At 42.9% G+C, this 6633-nt stretch overlaps 1 non-coding gene across 1 annotated transcript; it reads left to right on the forward strand.

The window, feature by feature from the left end:
* The first annotated feature begins 6182 nt into the window (after positions 1-6182).
* LOC126989273 (U6 spliceosomal RNA) lies at positions 6183-6289 on the forward strand. Its single transcript, XR_007743146.1, has one exon. It is a non-coding gene; the product is annotated as a U6 spliceosomal RNA (small nuclear RNA).
* The last annotated feature ends 344 nt before the right edge of the window (positions 6290-6633 follow it).

Genomic DNA, 6633 nt, shown 5'->3' on the forward strand with positions numbered 1-6633 from the left:
CCCCTCCTGCCCTCCCCTCGCTGTTGTCTTGTCACCCTACTCAACTCACCTTACACTCCTCCCTTTTCTTGCCCTCTTTCCCTTTTCTCCATAATGTATTTTTTCCTCCTACTCAACTTCTTCCTCTCCTCTTCCACTCTCCTACCCTTCTCTCTCTCTCTCTCTCTCTCTCTCTCTCTCTCTCTCTCTCTCTCTCTCTCTCTCTCTCTCTCTCTCTCTCTCTCTCTCTCTCTCTCTTTCTCTCCTACTTTCCCCATTTTACCCTTTTCTTCACTTTTTCCCCCCTTGGCCATCGTATTCTTTCCCTCTCCCTCACCATACATGTCACTTCTTACATACCTCACTTCTCTCACCTTTTTTCCTCTCCCATTGTTTCCTTTTTCATCTCCCCTTCTCTATTCTCCCCAACACTTTGCTTACCGTTCCCTCCCCTTTTCCAGCACCTAAACTTTTCTCTCCATAACCTGCTTTTCCTTCATCCTTTCCTCTCGCACCTTTTTTTTTCCATCCCATTGTTCCCTTTTCTTTATTTTATCCATTTTATTCCTCCGACGCTTCACTCTCCATTCCCTTCCCTTTTTCAGTACCTAACTTTCCTCTTCATATTCTGCTTTCCCGTCTCATCTCTCTCCCACCTTCTGCCCTACATAACGCCAGCTCTTTTTCCTCTTTCTCGTTGGCCAGCTAATCTCTCCTCCCAGTACATCGTTCTTTCGCCCTGCTCTTCAAGCCTTCCCTTATCTCTGAGTCCCTTGTTGCGGCCTTAGCTACCCTACACCAAACTAATCCACCTCTCTCTCTCTCTCTCTCTCTCTCTCTCTCTCTCTCTCTCTCTCTCTCTCTCTCTCTCTCTCTCTCTCTCTCTCTCTCTCTCTCTCTCTCTCTCTCTCTCTCTCTCTCTCTCTCTCTCTCTCTCTCTCTCTCTCTCTCTCTCTCTCTCTCTCTCTCTCTCTCTCTCTCTCTCTCTCTCTCTCTCTCTCTCTCTCTCTCTCTCTCTCTCTCTCTCTCTCTCTCTCTCTCTCTCTCTCTCTCTCTCTCTCTCTCTCTCTCTCTCTCTCTCTCTCTCTCTCTCTCTCTCTCTCTCTCTCTCTCTCTCTCTCTCTCTCTCTCTCTCTCTCTCTCTCTCTCTCTCTCTCTCTCTCTCTCTCTCTCTCTCTCTCTCTCTCTCTCTCTCTCTCTCTCTCTCTCTCTCTCTCTCTCTCTCTCTCTCTCTCATCCACCTTTATCTCCTCTTCATCCGACGCCTCTTACTCCTTATACTCCTGCCCCCTTACCTCCTCCTGCTCCTCCTCCTCCTCCTCCTCCTCCTCCTCCTCCTCTCTACACCGGAACACATGTAGGCCGGTAAATGTAAATGTGAACACACGTTTGTTAAATATAAATATTCATGAACGTATGGAATGGGAGACACCACAGACAGACACACACAAACACGCCAGCTGGCACACACACACACACACACACACACACACACACACACGCACACGCACACGCACACACACACGCACACACACACACAACTCTCCATGAATTTAATAGGGTGACATTAACGTTACAAGACAGGAAATTACATACATATATACATACATACATACATACATACATACATACATAAAACACTAACTTTGGTGATTTTCTGATATCAGTTTTCCTTTGTTTTTTTATTAGTTTTTAGTTTGTCTTATTATACCTAAAAGAAAAAAAACATTCACAAAACAACTCATATAACCTCATTTTTTTCTTAGTTTTTAGTTTGTCTTATACCTAAAAGAAAAAAAACATACACAAAACAACTCATATAACCTTATTTTTTTCTTAGTTTTTAGTTTGTCTTATACCTAAAAATATAAATAAAACATACACATACACAAAACAACTCTACATAGAACTTTACCTTGCCTTACCGACGTGCCGTATCTACCACGACTTCGGCAACCTTGGAGCGCCACCTAATTCTATGCTATTCTCGGCAGGCTTAAGATGTCCGCTGCGATTGGCACGGATTTGGCTTTCACTGGAAGCCTGGTTAATATACTCATGTCTTTCTCTGCCTCTGTGGTGGATAGTGGAGTGTTTCCCATGTGGTATTGGTGTGCTGGATATCCCCTCCCAAGGTGCAGGACTTTACATTTCTCTTCATTGAATTGTAGCAGCCACTTGTTGTTCCATTTCTGTAGCTTGTTGAGGTCTGACTGTAGGAAATCCGTAGTCAAGGGGTTAAGATGTCCTCCCGCCACTCTCGTCACACTATCCATAAATTTCTCTCTCTGTCTTCCTCTTGCTCTTCTGCCTTCCACTACCCCAGTCAACACCGCAGCCTCCATCTCATTCCTCCTCATCACGTGTCCGAGAGATCTCATTTGTCGTCTTCTTATTGTTGTCATCATTTCCCTCACCACTCCCATCTGCCTCAGCACATCCTCATTAGTTCTTCTTGCTGTCCAGGGTATCTTCAAAATTTTCCTCCATAACCACATTTCAGCTCCTTCCAACTTTTGCATTTTTTTCTGTTGCCCGTCCAAGTTTCAGATCCATACAGCAATGTTGACCATATAAATGTTTTTGCTGCCCGTTTTCTAATTCCAATAGACAACTTTCTATTCGTCAGATAAATCTTTGTCCTCGTAAATGCACTCTCCGCAATGCCAATTCTCATTCTAATTTCCTTTTCACATCTGCTGTCTTCTGTTATCAAGTTCCCTAGATAAGAAAACTTTGATACCTGCTCTATTCTTCTTCCTCTCACCTCTATTCTCACTCTGGGTGCATTTGCCTTATAGATACCACCGACATCTTGGTCTTTCCCATATTAAAGGGGCTATTACACTGGGCAAATTTTCCGTGGATCTTCAGTCAAACCACGATTTTCGCTGGCGTGGTTCTCATATTTCCGTGGTTTTCTGACGTGTCCACGATCTTCCAAAGCTACGGTAGATTTCACTGAAGGATGACGGTATTACTCACCATCATCATCAGCAGCAATAACAAGAAACAAATGAGAACCACGCCAGCGGAAATCGTGGTTTGACTGAAGATCCACGGAAAATTTGCCCAGTGTAATAGACCCTTAACAGTCAACCTTCTCCTCGCTCGCCCTCACCGTCACATCCAACAGATGCTAAAACTTTTCTGCAGAGTCCGCCACCAGCACTGTATCATCTGCGTACCTAATATGGTTGATGTTGTAACCTCCAATCATGACTCCCTCAATGCCCCTGCAGCTCCCTCTATATCATCTCCCCATACAGGTTGAACAGATCAGGAGACACAACACATCCCTGCCTTACTCCTCTCCTTATGGTCTGGTATTCTCCTTATGGTATGGTCTCTCCCTGCTTATGGTAAGGTCTCTCCCTCCTTATGGTATGGTCTCTCCCTGCAACCTCACTGCAGCTTTCTGATTCCAATATAGATTTCTTATTAATCTCAATTCTTTCCCATCAGACCTTCCAGCATCTTCATCAGTTCCTCATGCCTTACTTTATCGAAAGCCTTTTCATCGTCAGTAGAGGAAAGGAACATATTTATTTGTTTTTCAATCATTCTTTCCGTAATTGTTCTCATCACAAATATCGCATTAGTTGTTCCTTTGCCCTCCAAGAAGCCACAATGCTCCCAGGACACCTGCTCTCTCACTTTATTCCTTATTCTGTTCATCATAATCCTTAGTATTATTTTAGTTATTGTACGGTGCTTACTGCATTCCAACGTTCTTTTTATCTTTGGTAGAGGTAAAAAAAAACCGCAATGCAAAATATAACCCCAAAAAATCTGTGCAACGCTTTTATTTCTGTCCTTCATGCAAAAAAAAAAAAAGTAAATAATGCATGAACTCAGATTCGCCAAGTTTCCTCATTACCTGCATTCACACCTGACGTACCTGTGATTGCCTGCCGTGATTGGGCGATACTTTTACCTGCGACTTTATTTTTTTTTCCCGCTCGACAAACGTTGATCAAATGTTATTATTTTCGCAATTGTTTTCCTTCTGTTTTGTTGCTGTTCTTCGTTAACCGGCTGTCAGGAATGTTGTGTGTTGCTGTGTGTGTGTGTGTGTGTGTGTGTGTGTGTGTGTGTGTGTGTGTGTGTGTGTGTGTCTAACAGCCGTGATTGGATGTGCTCGCTAACTTTTGGTACACACACACACACACACACACACACACACACACACACACACACACACACACACACACTTTAGCGTAGCCTATTTAATATTAGTTTATCGTATTTACCATTTGTATATTTTCAGCCTAACGACTGCCATACCTAATAGACCTGTTATTATTATTATTATTATTATTATTATTATTATTATTATTATTATTATTATTATCATTATTATCATTATCATTATCATTATTATTATTATTATTATTACACACACACACACACACACACACACACACACACACACACACACACACCACCCGGAGGCGATAATTAACCCGAAAACTAACTGAAACAAAAAAAAAGTCTTCCATCGAACCAGGCAATCCCTCCACAAACTTTATATAAAACAAAATAAAACGGGAACGAGGAGAAAAAAAACAATCACAACACGACTCTCTCTCTCTCTCTCTCTCTCTCTCTCTCTCTCTCTCTCTCTCTCTCTCTCTCTCTCTCTCTCTCTCTCTCTCTCTCTCTCTCTCTCTCTCTCTCTCTCTCTCTCTCTCTCTCTCTCTCTCTCTCTCTCTCTCTCTCTCTCTCTCTCTCTCTCTCTCTCTCTAACAATGCTCCTTTTTTTCGTTCAGGACATTGGTATATTAAAACTTCTGCTTATTTACGGAAGAACAAAAGGATATAAAGAAAGACACGGCTATTATGTATATTTCTTATACGTACGGTTGGCTTGATGTCCATTAATAAGAGGGCGGGAGGGAGGGAGGCTGAGCTTATTGTCTGAAAGGGGATCTTGGGTACTTCGAAACGGGAGTGGTATATGACAAGTCGGTAGCTACGGGACCATTAGAGAAGGACCTTGTTACTGTTATAAGTGGCCAAGGAGCTATTTAAGGAGAGATATTACGATTAGAGAGGATTGTAAGGGGGGATGTAGGGTTAGCTTATTGTTTGGAAAGGGTGTAGGATATGATACCTTCCTTTCCCTTTCCATCCCTCCTTTATGTACCTCTCCTTCCATTCTTTCTCTTCTTTACCTCCCCTTCCCTTCCCTTCCCTTCCTTCTTTACCTCTCCTTCCCTTCCCTTCCTTTCCCTTCTCTCCTTTCTTTACCTTCCCTTCCCTTCCTTCTTTACATCTCCTTCCCTTCCCTTCCTTCTTTACCTCTCCTTTCCTTCCCTTCCCTTCCTTCTTTACATCTCCTTCCCTTCCCTTCCTTCTTTACCTCTCCTTCCCTTCCCTTCCCTTCCCTCTCCTCCTCTCATCCCTCTCTAGTGCCTTTTCATCCTAATCCTCTCTTCCTTCTCTCCCTTCCTTGCCTCCCGTCTGTGTTTCTCATCCCTTACGTGAAAAGCTCGGGACCATTTACAGAGATTTGACACAGTTTGAGAAGACTTAGTTGTCATTGAAAAGGCTTCGATACCATTGAATACATATAAAAAAAAGATATGTATGGAGAAACCCTTAAATATCTCAAACTAACACGTCCAATCCTCCGTTTTCTTTCTTATAGTATTGGAGCTATCATATGGAACCCCCGCAAAATACTGCTACGAAATAAAACATACTTTAATTTTTATTTTCACTTGGCTCGTATAACGTCTCGAGCTACGACAAAACAAAGAATAATGAAAATAATGTATAATGAAAATGAAATGCAGGAAGCGATACATAACTAGAAAGAGAACAGCAAGCATTACAAGTCTCCTTCAGTAAACACATCCACACCCACTAATGCTCCGCTTCCCGCAGCCTCGCATCGCTCGTGTGACGGCACCGCGAACACAACGAAATAAAAACAAAGAGGATCCGAGGCTTACAAAGGGGAATCTGAATCCCCTACGGTGAGCCTTCCATTACCTGCGGAGGTGTTCTAATTAGGCGAGGCCCGTACACCTTGAGCGGAAGAGAGAGAGAGAGAGAGAATATAAGTGGGACAAAGATTTTCTGCTTCAAATTACGGAATGGTTGTGAGATTTTATGGTCACTGGCAAAATATAAGAGAGAGAGAGACCCTACCCAGCCCTTGAACGATATGACCGCGTCGTCCCCCTCTCGACATTGTACTCGCTTCGGCGGTACATATACTAAAATTGGAACGATACAGAGAAGATTAGCATGGCCCCTGCGCAAGGATGACACGCAAAATCGTGAAGCGTTCCACATTTTGAATCGCATCGCCCTCGTGGACTTACTGATACCAAGATTGTGTGGGTAGAAGTTACCAAACATCGTGTTATTGAACGTTTCTGGGATGTGTTGTGCGCGCGCGTCATCCTGTAAGCCATGCGGTCAGCCTTTCCCGCGCCCGCCTGTCCTGGGTTCGAATCCCTCCAGATATGTTTACAATTTCAACTTTTATTTTTACTTGTAGATAATTTTGTTTTGACTTATCTCTGGGAGTATTATGTCTGTCCTAGTTTATAACCCCACCAGATAAGTTTACAATTTTTCCGCATTTTTTTCCCTTTTACTTTATATCTTCATTTTGTTGCTTTGGCTTAAACATGAGAG

The sequence above is a fragment of the Eriocheir sinensis genome, unplaced genomic scaffold, assembly GCF_024679095.1.
Source record: "Eriocheir sinensis breed Jianghai 21 unplaced genomic scaffold, ASM2467909v1 Scaffold112, whole genome shotgun sequence".
Classification (NCBI taxonomy): Eukaryota; Metazoa; Arthropoda; class Malacostraca; order Decapoda; family Varunidae; genus Eriocheir; species Eriocheir sinensis.